Here is a 16,306-nt window from a genome sequence, read left to right on the forward strand (position 1 = left end):
CCCTACAGGACAAAAGAGAAGACGGAGACAAGGGCAGGGAGGGAGGATAGAGGGGAGAGCAGATTGGTCACAGGGGCAATTAGAAAGCTCGGGTTTGGGGGGGGAGGAGATAAAAGGGGAGAAAATTTGTAACCCAAAATTTTGTGAAAAGAAATGTTAAAAGTTAAATAAAAAAAAAAAAAGCCAGAGCAACTTCCCTGCCAAAGTCAGCTTAACTGAGGCTTCCCTGAACCAGGCTGTGCCATGCTAACTGTTGTATGAGTTGATTCATTTCTGTATCTGCCCTGGACTGGCTTTTTCCTGGCTCCTTGCTTGCTTATTTGCATCAGAAGACTGATCAAAGTGTACATGGCATTCTTTGGGAAGGTACCTTGCTGACCTATCCTGAATCCGAATGCCAGCTGAAAAAGTGGGGTGGGCTAAGGAGGCCGTCAGGTGGGGCAGTGTAGGTGCAAATTGCCAGTGACTTTCTCATGAGGGAATGAACCTAGATTGCTGTTCAAATGATTTAATATAGGAATTGTTTCAAAAGGAAGAATTGTTCAATGTGATCTGTTAGAGAGGTACTTTAGTGGCTTCATGACTTGCATATTTAAGGTTCTTAAGGAAAAAATGCATTTACCCCCTTTGGCTGTATAGCAAAATGTTTTAATCCACAGTTGTGCCTTACTGTTCCATTAAAATTGTATTCTTCGATCCATCAATAAATACTTGTGGTTAAAACAAACAAAAAAAAAGAATGATCATATTCTTCCTTCCATTTATAAAGTGAGACAATTTTAAAGAAACTCTTAAAGTTTTGAGAATCTCTCTACTAAAAATGATACCTTGGAAAAAGCAGAATGCCTTCCTTCTTTTGAGGCTTTCTCTTTTACCCCAGGACCAAGTGCATCTCGAGTGACTAAGGCCAAATTTGAACTCAGGAAAATGAATTTTCCTGATTTCAGGAACAGTAGTCTATGCACCGTACCATCTAGCTACAGATTTTGTAGAGGGACAGGTTTTAATTAGTGTCAGGACAGAGTGAGAGGTGAGGGAAGAAAAGGCAGATTATACACTTGATTAAAAGCTAACTTTAGGAAAACTGTAGTTCCCACACAAAAGAATCAGAGGGAAAGATAGAGACAGTATGAACAGGAAAAAATTGTTGGTGGGGGGGGGGGGGGGGAGTAACCAAGGGAAGGGATTGTTCATTTCAGGGGTAAGAGGGTAGCAGTCAACAAAGAGGATTCTGAATTCAACATATCATATCAGATACAATATCTCCATAGTAACAAGAAAATATCTGTTGATTGACCAGCTTCCCCTTTTCAACTTCTTTCATGTGTGATCTTCCACTATTATAATATTTGTTTTCCCAGCTTTTAGCACAGGGTCTACCACATAGTAAGCACTTAAGAAATGTTTTGATTTGGGGCTTGTCTTGAAGTAGAGAAAAAATTTCTTGCTGGAAGAGCATTTAAGGAAATCTCACTTTGGATTTTTTTTCTCCTTCTCTTCTTAGATCTAACCCAGGATTCCTCCTCCATCACACACCAGGCACTGGAAACTTTTGGTAAGTGACAGTGAAGGAATGGAGGAAGGATGAATAAAGAGATTTTATGCATTTCATCTTTGAAAATATTTCTTCACACAGAAAAAATATCTCCAAATATGTATCTATATATCTATGACCATGTAATTTTAAATGAGTATATTGATATTTGCCTGATAATTTTAGTCTAAATCCATTAAGAAACTTTATCAAGTCTGCAACAAAAGCCGATTTCAAAAATTAATCAGTGTTTAAGAATAGTGGTTGAGGGTTAGTCTTCCTGTTTAAAACAAAATTAATCTTGGAGCTAACCTAAAAAATGTAATATTTTTTTTCTTCTTTTATAGGGTTAGCATGATTGGTATGGACTAGTAACAAAACAATAAAGTAAAGCATCATGTTATAGCAACACATGTGGCACTTGAAAGAGTCAAGTCATAATTGAATTACTGCAATTTGTAGTATTCTGAGCAGAGGTGTGAAGCAAAGAGAGTCCCAAATACTCTCTCTTCTGCAACTAATGAACTTTGTTGGTACAGCATGAATGCAGTCATAGACAGTAAATAAATACATGAGCATGACCATGTTCAGTTAAAGCTTTATTTATGGATGTTGAAAGTTCAATTTCATATAACTTTCATATAACTTTTCCTGTGCGATGAAACATCCGTCTTTTGATTTTCTTTCTTTTTTGATTTAAAAATGTGAAAGCTATTCTTAACTCCTACCCTGTACAAAAACAGGTGGCAGGACAGATTTACCCTTTGGGATACAGTTTACTAACTCCTGATTGACCCCTTTTGGTGAAGAACTGTAATAAGTAGAGATTACATACGGTATTGCTTTCACAAGGATTATAGAATTATAATCTGCTCTGATTAAGAACATAAAGGATAGCTGTGAGCTTAGATGATGATATAAACAAGTAAAACTGGAATTGGTTGAATGACTGGATTCAAAGAGAGATTGTGAATATCAACTTGGACGGTGACCCTAGAGATCTCTCCTGGCTCTTAGTCTATCTAGAAGTTTTATCAAAAATTTGGATGAAGGCATGTATAAACCAAGCCCCAAACTCTGATCTAAAAAGCGGATTTTGAGGATATTCTCTCTTGAAACTATAAGCCAGAATAACCCCAAATATCTGTATTTTCTTGCTGTCCCCAAGTTCACCCTACCCTTTACTCAGGCATCAGGCATTTATGTCAACTATTAAGGACAGAGCCCCATATTAATGGTCATTGGGGCTCAGGTTACATATGGAAGGAATCATAGTCAATGTAGATGACACAGAACAGGAAAGAATAATCCATATTTTGAAGCAAGAATTTCGGAGTCCCCTTGTATACTGTCTCCCTAAAAGATCTTAATGTATTACAACTATGTAAGTCAATTAAGATGCAATTTAATAGGGAAAAAGAGCTAAAGTTCTCTATCAGCAGTAAAGGTTTTCACGTGAGTAGTCTTCTAAACCAAAGCATGGAAATACTTTATGGATCAAAATGCTGTTTTGTTTTTTTTTTTATATAGCTAGCCCTCAAAGCTAAGTTTTTTTATTTTTCAATTTCAAATCTAAAAAAAAAATGTAAAAATAAAAAATAGAAAGAAACCCACATGTCAGGGATTATACAAAAACAAGTGTTTAGAGGAGTTTTGGCCATATACTTTGCTGATTTGCTCTAAAACAATGAAAACACTTGGCAGGAAGAGGGAGGGAAGGAAGGAAACAATTCTAATAGTCTCAAATTTCCAAGTTCATAATTACAGGATGGAAATTGTATGGTTTTTTTTTTTTTTGGTTTCCTGTATGAAAAGACCTAATAGTTTGATTGCAAGTTCATCATGAGTCAACAGTGAGATATAGAAACTTCAAAGCCACTACCACCAGCTTATATTGGCTAGGATAGCCATGATTATGCTATTATATCTGAAGTGTAGTGTCCTTGGAAACACAGACAATAGCTCATTATCAGACAAAATCTGGAGTATTGTGTTCAATTCTAGACACCAAAATTTATGAATAAATTACCATACTGAAGAGTGCCCAGAAAATGAAAACCAAAGTAGCAGAATGAGTGTCAGTGATGCTGTATTAGTGTAGCACGTGATCTTAGATGACTAAACCATCTCCCACTTCCAATGACTATTTAGGTTCCCAGAGAGAGACTAGAAGTTCTTTTAAGGATTTAGAGAACAACCATATAATTCTGAATGCTTCTTCATATTGTAGCTCACAATTCCCCGCTAATTTACATTCCCCAAGGTTCATCAGTTTCTACCAATTATTTTACCACACCTATTTAGCTTTAAGCAAAGGACATCTGAGTATATTGGTTTATCAGTGGTATATTGGTATAAAACATCCCCCAATGAGTGTATGACACATAAGAACACACACGGTTCAATAAAAAGTGTGTGTGTGTGTGTGTGTGTGTGTGTGTGTGTCCTTCTTTGCTGAAGAAGACCATGCTATCAGAGAAAAAATAACATGACTTGTATTAGACTTTGTTTTGAATGAGGGAGGGCTGTGTAGGTCACCAGCCTCATTTCTTCTCCAGAGCCATCTGAATCCAGTGACCAGATATTCATAAGGATGACTGGAGATGACCCAGGATGAGACAATTGGGGTTAAGTGACTTGCCCAAGGTCACATAGCTAGTTAGTCTCAATTGTCTGAGGTGAGATTTGAACTCAGGTCTTCCTGACTTCTACAGTGGTGCTCTACCCACTGCACCACCTAGCTGCCCCCCAATGAAAAGTAAGCTCAAGTGTAGAAAGTACATTTGGCAAAGGAGTAACACAAGACCTGCATATCTCTTGGTGAAGTCCTCAGGATGTTACCTTTGTATACTGTATAGACTTTCTGCTGGTCTTGATATCTTTGGCTCTCAACTTGGACACTACTAACAGTCACTGATGTCCCGAGGTTGGGGCTAAGATATGAACGAAAGGGACACTCCTCTACCATCACTAACCCCATTGTTATGTCTCATATTGCCCTGGGTCAACCATCAGCCTAGGATTACTTTCAACATCTATTGCCACTATTGTTAAAATAGATAAAATAGATAAAATCACAGACTGTTTGTATTGGTAATACAAATATGTTATAGAACCTCAACTGGGTTCTCATTGTTTCTAGGTACTTATTATATCTCCCTTATCAACTTATCAAATACAACTTTGCAAAGCAGCTCTTTTAAATAACTTTTGATCAAGCCTTCTGTGGCTGTCTCCCCTCCTACCATTCTTAGCTTAAAACCTTGTTTAATATTTACTGAATGGGAGGCTGAGCCAAAATGATGGAGTGAGAGCAACTATTCACCTAAACTCTTAGACAACCTCCTTCAGATTGACCTCAAAAGAATCATAAAATATTTCCCCAGAAAAATTCTGGATCAGTAGGAACAACTGAAGGGGCAAATAGTCTCATAGTACCTGAGGCTAGGAAAATAGCTAAGGGGGATTTCTTACTGTGGCAGAGGCTAACTGGAAGGAGAGGAGCCCCAGAGGATGTGGAAACTCCCACGGGAACCCAGGCATGCCTCAGTGCTAGGAAAGGAGCTACAGGGGTGGTGGAAACTCACAGTAGGACTCAGGCATGAGCTGAGTCTGCCTTTCCTCTAGTTCAGCTGAGGAGATCTCCCCTGATCAGACCACCCCCTCCCCCACACTTTACAAGCTAACCCCAGGGCTAAGTCAGGATACACAAAACAAAGGGAAAAACAAAGGCACCTGCCTTTAGATTTCCCACACCAGCAGTTCAACAACAGATTCTCCAGCTTCTAATTGAAAGAACCAGAGGCCACAACACACAAAGTCTCACCACCATGAGCAAGAAGCAAAAGAGGAGGAAAAAATCACAGAATATTTCTATGGGGGAAAGGACCAAAACATGATTACCAAGGAGGTTAATATTGATACTGTACTCCCCTCTGAAACTTCAGAAGGTCCTATGAACTGCTCACTTGCAAAAAGAGCTCTCCTGGAACAAATGAAGAAGGAAATAGAGGAAAAACTGGCTAATGATTTTAAAAGTATGCAGAAGGAATTCTCTGAAGAGAACACCTTTTTAAAAAGGAAAATTGAACAAATGGAAAAGGCAGCACAAAACCTACCTGGAAAAACTGGCCAAATGGAAAAGGAAGCACAAAAACTTGCTCAAGAAAATAATTCTTTAAGAGGAATAATTTGACAAATGGAAAAAGATGCAAAAGTTAACTGAAGAAAATAATTTGATGAAAATTAGAATTGGACAAGTAGAAGCTAATGACTCTATGAGACATCAACAATCAGTCAAACAAAATATAAAGAATGAAAAGATAGAAGAAAATACAAAATATCTAATTGAAAAAACAACTGACCTGGAAAATAGATCCAGGACAGAAAATTTAAGAATCATTGACATACCAGAAGGCCATGATGAAAAAAAAAGAATCTGGATAATATCATCCAAGAAATCATCAAGGAAAACTGCCCAGAACTGCTAGATCCAGAGGGCAAAGTAATCACCAAAAGAATCCACTGTTCACCTCACAAAAGGGCTCCCAATCGAAAAATCCCAAGAAATATTGGTGCCAAATTCCACAACTATCAAATGAAGGACAAAATACTACAGATAGCCAGAAATAAACCATACAAATTTGGAGGAGCTACAGTCAAGATCACACAGAACCTTGCAGCTTCTACATTAAGATAGCAGGAATTGGAGTCTGATATTCTGTAAGGCAAAGGAGTTGGGACTACAACCAAGGATCAATTACCCAGCAAAATTCAGCATAATATTTGAGGCAAGGAGATGAACATGCAATGAAATAAAGGATTTCCAGACCTTCCGGACAAAAAGGCCAGCACTCAATAGAAAATTTAATCATTAAATCCAGGCCTCAAGAGAGGAATAAAAAAGGTAAACAGCAGAAAAGAAAAACTTGTTACTCAATTTGGGCAAACTGTTTACATCCCTATAAGGGAAGATGATACCTGTTAATCTTGAGAATTGTACATCTATCATGAAGTATAAAAGGGATATATGTACATAGAAGGAACAGGTATAAAACAAATGATAGGATGATAAAAATGTGATTTAAGCATGAGAAAGGGTTGTAACAGGAGATGTAAAAATGAAGAAAATGATAAATTTCATCATAGAATTATATTATAGTAAAGGGAAAGAGGGGAGGGAGAGGAGCATTTTTTGAGAGATGGTCTCATCTGATTTGGTTCAAGGAGGGAACAATGATCTTAATAAAGTATATAAATCTAACGAGATTTACAGGCAGTAGGTAGGGAAGGGGGAAGAAAGGGAAGGGGAAGCTAAAAGGTGGAGAAGAAGTAGTAAGGATAAAGGGGTGTAAAAGGCAGGGGGGCTGAAAGAAGGAAGGAAAGACTGCAGGAGGCAGTGGTCAAAAGTGAAAACCCTACTGACAAGGGAAAGGGAGATGGGAGAACTAACAGCACAAAAGGTGGGAAAGAGGATGGAGGGAAAGACTCAGACTGTAATCATAATTGTGAATGTGAATGAAATGAAATCTCCCATAAAACGGAGACGGATAGCAGAATGAATTAAAAGCCATAATCCAACTATATGCTGTATACAGGAAGCACATTTGAAAAGGGGAGATACACACAGGGTAAAGGTAAAAGATTGGAGCAGAATATACTGTACTTCAGCTGATGTAAGAAAAGCAGAAGTAGCAATCCTAATCTCAGACAAAGCAAAAGCAGAAATAGATCTAATCAAAAGAGATAAGGAAGGAAACCATATCTTGCTAAAAGGCACCATAAAAAACGAGTCAATATCATTACTAAACATGTATGCTCCGAGTGGCATAGCATCCAAATTCTTAGAAGAGAGGTGGGGTGGGAGTTGCAGGAAGAAAGAAATAGACAGCAAAACTATACTAGTGGGGAACCTCAATCTACCCCTCTCTGAACTTCATAAATCTAACCTTAAAATAAACAAGAAAGAATTTAAGGAGGTGAGTAAAACTCTGAAAAAGATAGGTATGATAGATCTCTGGAGAAAATTGAATGGGGATAGAAAGGAATATACCTTGTTCTCAGCATTATATGGCGCATATAAAAAAACTGACCATGTTCTAGGGCATAAAAAACTCATAATGAAATAAAAATTGTATGTAATGAAAGCCCATGGAAAGATAAACCAAAAATTAATTGGAAACCAAATAATCTAATCCTAAAGAAAGAGTGGATGAAACAACAAATCATAGAAACAATCAGCACCTTCATTCAAGAGAATGACAATAATGAGACAATTTACCAAATCTTATGGGATACTGCACAAGCAATTCTTAGGTGAAGTTGTATATCTTTGAATGACTACATGAACAAAATAGAGAAAGAGGAGATCAATGACTTGGGCGTTCAGCTGAAAAAGAACAAATTGAAAATCCTTAAGTAAATACCAAAGTAGAAATATTAAAAACCAAAGGAGAGATCCATAAAATTGAAATTAAGAAAACTATTGAACTAATAAATTAAACTAATAGTTGATTTTGTAAAAAAATTAATAAAATTAATAAACCTTTGGTTAATTTGATTGAAAGAAAGAAAGAAGAAAATTAAGTTACCAATATCAAAATGAAAAGGGTGAATTAACCTCCAATAAGGAGGAAATTAAAACAATAATTAGAAATTGCTTTGCCCAACTTTGTGCCCATAAATTTGAGATGGACGAGTATTTTAAAAACTATAAATTGCCCACATTAACAGAAGAAGAAGTTGAATACTTAAATAGCCCCATCTCAGAAAAAGAAATTGAACAAACCATCAATGAACTCCCTAGGAAAAAATCTCCAGGGCCAGATGGATTTACAAGTGAATTATATCAAACATTTAAAGAACAGTTAATTCCAATATTATATAGACTATTTGAGAAAGTTGTGGAAGAAGACATACTTCAAAATTCTTTCTATGACACAAATATGGTTTTGATGCCTAAACCAGGAAGAGAGAAAACAGAGAAAGAAAATTATAGACCAATTTCTCTAATTAATATAGATGTAAAAATTTTAAATGGAATTTGAGCAAAAAGAATACAGGAACTTGTCACGAGAATAATACGTTATCAGCAGGTAGGATTCATACCAGGAATGCATGGCTGGTTCAATATTAGGAAAACTATTAGCATTATCGACCATATCAACAACAAAACTAACAGAAACCACATGATTATCTCAATAGATGCAGAAAAAGCTTTTGAGAAAAAACAGCACTCTTTCCTATTAAAAACATTGGGGAGCATAGGGATAAAGAGAACTTTCCACAAAATAATAAGTGGTATCTACCCAAAACCTTCTGCAAGCATTACATACAATGGTGATAAGCTAGATGCATTTCCATTAAGATCAGGGGTGAAACAAGGATGTCCATTATCACCACGATTACTCAATATGCTACTAGAAATGTTAGCTATAGCAATTAGACAAGATAAATAAATTGAAGGAGTTAGAAATGGCAAATAAAAAAGTAAGTTATCTCTGTTTGCAGATGATACGATGATATACTTAGAAAATCCCAGGGAATCAAGTAAAAAACTGCTTCAAACAATAAACAACTTTGGCAAAGTTGCAGGTTACAAAATAAATCCACACAAATCTTCTGCATTTCTATATATTAGTAACAAAGCCCAACAGCAAGAGATAGAAAGAGAAATTCCATTTGAAGGTATGGTAGACACTATAAAATATTTGGGAGCTTACCTGCCAAAACAAACCCAGGGACTATATGAACACAACTACAAGACACTTTTCACACAAATAAAGTCACATCTAAGTAAGTGCTAGTGGGTAAGCCAAGCCAATATAATAGAAATGACAGAGCTATCTAAATTAATTTACTTATTTAGTGCCAAACCAATTAAACTATCAGATAATTATTTTCTCGAGATGAGAAACACAGTAACAAAATTCATCTGGAAGAACAAAAAGTCCAGAATATCAAGGAGATTAATGAAAAGAAATGCTAGGGAAGGTGACCTAGCGCTACCAAATCTCAAATTGTATTATAAAGCAGCAACGATCAAAACCACTTGGTACTGGCTAAGAAACAGAAATAGGCTAGGTACTCAAGACACAGTAGACAATGAATATAAAAATGTACTGTTTGACAAACCCAAGGAACCCAGCTTCTGGGATAAGAACTCACTGTTGGACAAAAATTAAGGACCTATAAAATATTGTATACCATCCTGGGGAGGGAGGGGGAGAGAAGGAAAACAATAATCTAAGTTTTATGGTAGTGATTGTGGAACACTGAAAATAAAATTAATTTTAAAAAATTTAAAAAAATAAAAGTTAACTTTGAGAGATTAACTCTAAAAAAAATTTACTGAATAAAATGAGGTCATTTCGTGAATTCTCTCTCCTATTTCTCATCTCATATCACTTATGTGCTTTCTGCCACTATTTATTCCTCCAATCTTGTTTCACGTGAAGAATTGACCTTAGTCTTTACCAAAACTAATTCCTCTACCTACACAAGTGATCACATTTTAGCATCTTCTCTGACATATTACTCCTTCGGCCATCCCATTCAATGATTTATTTTTAATATCTCCGTATCTGCTGGCTCCTTCCCCACTGTCTGCAAACATGCTGCCCATGTTCACTCCATTCTCAAAAAAAAAAAAAAAGGAAAACCTCTCATTTAGTCTTTCTATCGATATTTATCATTCCATGTCTCTGCTGACCTTTATGACTAAACTCCTTGAAAAGGTAGGCCATAATAGATACTTCTAGTTTCACTCTTCTCTTAATCCTTTACAATCCTGCTTCTGGCATCATTATTACACTGAAATGGCTCTCTCCAAAATTAAATCCTCTCCTAATTACCAATCCCAAAGGCTTTCACTTAATCCTCATTGTTCTTGACTTCTCTGCAGCCTTTGACCTTTTTAATGACTCACTTTCTCACTTGATGTTATTATCTCTTTTGGTTTTCAAGATAACATTCTCTTCTGGTTCTCCTGTTTATCAGATATCTCCTTCTCACTTTACATTGCTGAATCCTCATCCAAATCATTCCCTCTTGCCATAGGTGCTCTATGAAGTTTTTTGTCCTGGAATGTCTCCTTTTTTCCCTCCATTCTGCCTCACTTATTAATCTCAATAACTTTCATGTGTTTAATTCCTGTCTATGTCGATGACTTTTAAATCTACCTAATCTTCCCCAGTCTCTCTTCTGACATCCAATCACAAATCTCCAACTGCTTTCTCAACATCGCAAACTAGATGTCCAGGAGACACCTTAAACTCAACGTGTTCAAAACAGAACTAATTTTCTTTCCTCCTCAACTCTCTCCCCTTCCCCTGCTAACTTCCCTATTACTGTCAATGGCAGTATCATTCTCTACTTCTCCTAGGCTCACAACTGATGTACCATCCTCAACTTCTCGTTGTCTCTTTTTCCTGGTACCTAAATTTTTGAAAAGCCTATGAATTTGACCTTTATACCATCTCTTGGATACACTCCCTTCGCTCCTCTGTGTCTGCTACATATGTGGCACCAGCCATCATCATTTCATCCCTAGACAAATATAAATGTCTACTTGTGAATTTTTCTACCTTACATCTCTTCCCATTACTCATTTCTTCAGTTTTATGTAATGTTAATTGGATATAAATTCTACCCCAGCCATTAATGTGTCTCATGTGGAACCCATTTAGGGAAGCTTACTTAGGGGAAGCTTGCTTGTAGGAAGGCTTTCACAACTTTTGCTAATTTCTAATTAGGCACTGAGTCACAAGGGTTGTGATGCCTTCTGGCTCTGAGAAGTGCATATATACTCTGACTTGGTATTTTGCTTTTGTTTGTTCACTCATGAAAAGGATTTTATGATTCCCTGATTTTGACTCTAGATGGCCATATGTTCAGACCTAGACTGCTCAGATGTAAAGGCTCTACCACTCCAGTTGTGTATTAGCAATATTACCCTGATTCAGGCAGTCAGAGCCCTGTTTGTTGGTCTGTGCTAATTTCTCTGCTTCTACTTTTCTCTGAATTTTCTCTGTTTGTAATTTTTCTGCTATTCAGTGTTCTGACCCTCCCCCTGAACTAGTGAATGTAATTAAAAGTAGGATTGTTAACTACTTTTAAAGTAGTCTTCCATAGAAAAGCAGATCCAGGAATCTATGCTAGCAGGCCATCCTGGGCATGTTTTGGCCACCAAAGAGATTTTCTTAACGGTCATTTCCAATAATGTCACTCTCCTACTCAATAACTCTGGTAACTCTCTGTCATCTCCAAGGTTAAATATAATACAATATTCTCTCTCTGGCATTCAACACCAGTTACAACCTCCATGAGGGGGATGCCTTTTACCTTTCCAGGCTTCTTAATCCTTTTTCTTTACCATAAAGGCTGAGACATAATAGGCACTTTAATTTATTGACTGACTTGGTCTAAACCTGTTATTGATTGATTCTATAGACAAATATTACTTGGTAAGAATTTGGGGCTTAGCATTTTGACAGATATTTTAATAATGGTTGGGTGATTTGATGGACTTACTCAATTGGTTTCCACCTTTACATGACCATTAACTAAAAGAAGTAGAGATATTTTTCCTGGAAAAGAGGAGATGTAAAGAAACTTTGCTAGTGATCTTTAAACACGTTAAATGATATCATGCAAGAGAGAGATTATGGGGAGTTTGTAGTGGAATCTAACTGAGTGAGGAGGGTGACTGATGCAGTAAGTATAGGTGCTATGTCCTTCTCACAGGACCTGTACATTAGAGACAATATCTAGAAGCTTCTGGTTTGTAATTCTAGGTCATCATGATAATCCGATTTTTGAAATGGATTTTTTACCAGCTGGAAAAGTGATGGTCATCATCATCTGAACCAGTTGACCTAGTAGATGAAAATATGTGGCTGTCTAACAATATGTATCTGAAAACTGTGGACAAATGCAATGAGTGGTTTGTTTCTGCTTTTGTTACTACAAGCCCTATGAGATTTATTATGCTTCATGATGTAACACAAGATGATGGAGTAATCTTTAGCGTTGTCTATGATTTATATCTAAAGTTTGCAATGAATTCATTTTATGAACCAAATTCACCTATTTGATCAAGTGCATTTTACAGAAAAGTTCAATTCCTTGGGAAGAAACACCTTCTAAGCTGAATACAGAAAATTTCTTTAATATGTGATGTTATAGAATGCATTGTAAGTGAGAGCCACTCAAGTCTACTGTGTGTAGTCTCAGCTTTCTGAGCTTCTGTAAATAACCTCCTTTCTAATTAGAAAGATTATAGGTCAATTTTGTTGTCAATCCAACCAAAATAACTTATACTTTTGAAAAATACAGTCTTTATGAAAAATGCTATATGAAGTGCCCTGGCAATTTTTTTGGCTTTAAAAGTTGTTTAGAAGATTCAGTTTTGACCAGTCTAATTTAATCTTAGTTAAATGGTAAATTAGCCAAATGTCATGTTGTTGATTTTATTAACAGATCAGAAATTGAAATATAAAAATTGGCTCACAATAGGAAATAAAATTTACAACATACTCATGGATTTTTTATTTATTGCTATAGACAATATTTATAGTGCTGAAGAAAAGATTATTTTGTTTGTCAAATTTTGTACTAAGTATTTATCTGAGAACATTAAGTATCAAGTCTGGTGATAATACCAAAAAAAGCTTCCAGAAAACTTAGATCATGAATAAAACATTTTACCTATAAATGAAATGAAGTGGTTGGTGAGACCAAAAGTTAAATATTTAAACAGTACATCTTTGCATAATCTTTTATCACTTTTATATATTTGGAATCTTGAGGATGGTTTCTTTCCTTAACAAGAGTAACAATGATAACTTCATTTCCTCTTGGTAAATACCTTTCATACTTTTATAAATGTATTTATTTTCATATTTTAGCTTTCAAGAATAGCCTGAATTAAAGTCTGTCAGTTTGATAGCAAGCATATAGAATAGACTTAAAGTAGCAAAGTTGCCTGGGGTTTTTGGTATTGTAGAAAGTATGGAATCTTATTCTATAAATTATGTGCTATTTTTGTGAACAGATGACATGATCATAATCCAGTACTTCCTGTAAAAACTACAAATGTCTAGAAAAGTATTATTTAATTCGATAAAAGAAAAGGAAACTTTTAAGTAAAAACAGAGAGGGGGTGGATTATGTTTATCTTTCTTGGCTAAAAAGTCAGAAATGTCGAAATTCAAGAGAAGTGTATTTGGACTTCATGTAAGGAGAAGGAGAAAAACTTCCTCTAACATTTATGTTTCCAAAAGTAAAATGGAATTAATAGGTATAAATTTAACATCTTTCTCTTAATTAAAATAAAGAGGAAGTATGGTCATACAATGGTTTCTTTGAAAATTATTAGTTATGAGATGGTAACATATTTTTTAATCTGATCTTTGTTTTCATCAGTATAGGAAAATGTCAGTAAGAGACTTCTACCATTTAAGATTAACACATTCTTTCTACATTACAGTTTTAAAGTGTTCCTTGGAGGCACGAGGAGGAAATGAGGTCATCTCTTTAGATAAAGTAGTATGATCATCTGGCCAAAACTCTTAAGAGAATTTTAGTCTGAACTGGAAGGTATAATGTTAAAATAGGGAGTTAGCTCCTTTGTACTCCTACACTGAGTACATGTGGAATATTAAACTTTGATCTAGAAACCAAATCTTGCAAGGGATATTAACAAAATAAAGAGTACTTGAAGGTCAACTAGATGGTTCAGTGGATGGAGAGCAGAGTCTGGAGTCAGGAAAACTAATTTTCCTGAGTTTGAATCCAGCCTCAGACACTTGCTAGCTGTGCCTGGGAAAGTAACATAACTCTGCTTGCCTCAATTCTTCATCTGTAAAATGAGCTGGAGAAGGAAATGGCACATCAGTATCTCCCCCAAGAGAACTCTCATAAAGAGTCAGACACAACTGAAATGTTTGAACAACAGAAACTTGAAGGGCTACTATTTAAAAATGGCATTAGATATTTTGGGAGTTTGGAGGGAAGAGACTACAGTGTAGAACTAGGAACAATCTATGGAAGTTGCAAAGAACAACATTGAATCCTGATGTCAGGAAGAAAAATAAATGTCCTAACAATCAGAGCTGTGGAAAGGTGGAATACGTTGTCTCATTGGACTTGAAGGGACGTTTGTATTAATGTTTTTTCCATGTATGTTATAGACTATTTTTGGAAGATGTGGATTGAAATATATGACCTTTGGGATATCCTTTAGTTTTGTGATTTGCTAATTCTATGGTATCCCTTTAGATATGATGGGGAAGTGGAAAGGGGAATGAGTTAGGTGGATATGACAAATGTTTGAATGATTGCAGTCAAAGTGTACTCATTGATGAATATGTGTCCCCATAGAAGGAGGTCACTAGTGGACTTACCTTTTCCCTGTCCTGTTCAAAATTTTTCTCAATGACATGGGTGAAGTAAGAGATGTCATGTTTTATCATTTTTACAGACAAAAAGTTGGAAATAATCCATAATACCTTTTAAAAACAGACTTAGTATACCAAAAGAACTCCACCGACTAGCATAAGAGGATGAATCTAGTAAGGAAAAATGAAATAAGAACTGAGGCACTCTACTCAAGCATCTGCTTTGGATAACTCATCTTGATTGGGTGGAGACCTACAATCTCAAAGATCTGATCAGTTAAACCCAAGCTCTAGCCAGGTGAGGTAAGGTTATAAAGGGTTTAAATAAATCTAGTAACAGGATGCTATGCAAGGATGAAACTAGCTAAAAATGAATAGAATCATTACTAGCAAATAACCCCAAGTTCTTTGGTCATGACCATCCATAACAAAGATAAAAAATTTAAATAAAAATAACCTTCAGTATTTGTAATGCCAATACAATATTCATAAAGCCTATGTAGCTATGAATGTAGTGTTGTAATTCTGAACTGCAAAATATAACAGACTCTCCACGTGGAAGACAGAATCAAAACATTTATTTAAACACCAGAAAGCCAAATCCCAAAACCAGAAAGCCAAATCCATCATAGCAACAAAGAAATCTACACACAATAACAATGCAGGAGCCAATAGTGTCTCCAAACTTTCCCCCTGTGAGGGCCTTTCCACAAACAAACACTCACTGCTTGTTGCCTGCTTCCTGTCTGTTCCTCAGTTATAACTGCTGTGTCCAACTTCCTCTCAGCTGTCCTCCATCCCTTCCTGTTCTAACCTTTTGGCAAGCTCCTCCCACCACAGACTCATGTGACTTGAGCTTCCATGTGCCTCAAGCATGTCACAAAGGCCTATTAATGAATGGGAAAAATGTTCCCATTATACAAAAATACATTAGAGTCTTATAATCCACTTCTGCTATCCCTTCCTCATAACATTAGCAGTATGACTATGACTATAAACATGCAGAGCTATTAAGAATCATAGTTTTTGGACCAACTATGAAAATTATTTTGTCAGTAATCTAAAAGTAATATGATATTTATTTATTGACCAAATTTTTACATTATTGAAAATGTTCCTATTTCTGGTTAACCTTGTCATATAACTCATTAATACTCAGTTATAACTATTCAAAAAATATTTGTTTAGAAATTTGAATATAACAAAAAAAAATAAATGGAAAATGCTTACTGCCCAAATAGTGAAATACAGTTGAAATAGGCAGTCATTGACTTTGTCTTCAATAGATACAGTGCAAGAAAGTAATTAGCCTGTTGGAATACAAACTTCCACACATTTAAAAAATGTATATCACATAGAAGTCAATGGAAAGACC

General features: G+C 35.8%; 1 pseudogene; it reads left to right on the forward strand.

Annotated features, from left to right (window-relative positions):
* The first annotated feature begins 394 nt into the window (after nucleotides 1-394).
* Nucleotides 395-12,684, forward strand: LOC140512196 (trafficking protein particle complex subunit 2-like; annotated as a pseudogene).
* Nucleotides 12,685-16,306: the final 3,622 nt, after the last annotated feature.

The sequence above is a fragment of the Notamacropus eugenii genome, chromosome 6 (assembly GCF_028372415.1).
Source record: "Notamacropus eugenii isolate mMacEug1 chromosome 6, mMacEug1.pri_v2, whole genome shotgun sequence".
Taxonomy (NCBI): Eukaryota; Metazoa; Chordata; class Mammalia; order Diprotodontia; family Macropodidae; genus Notamacropus; species Notamacropus eugenii.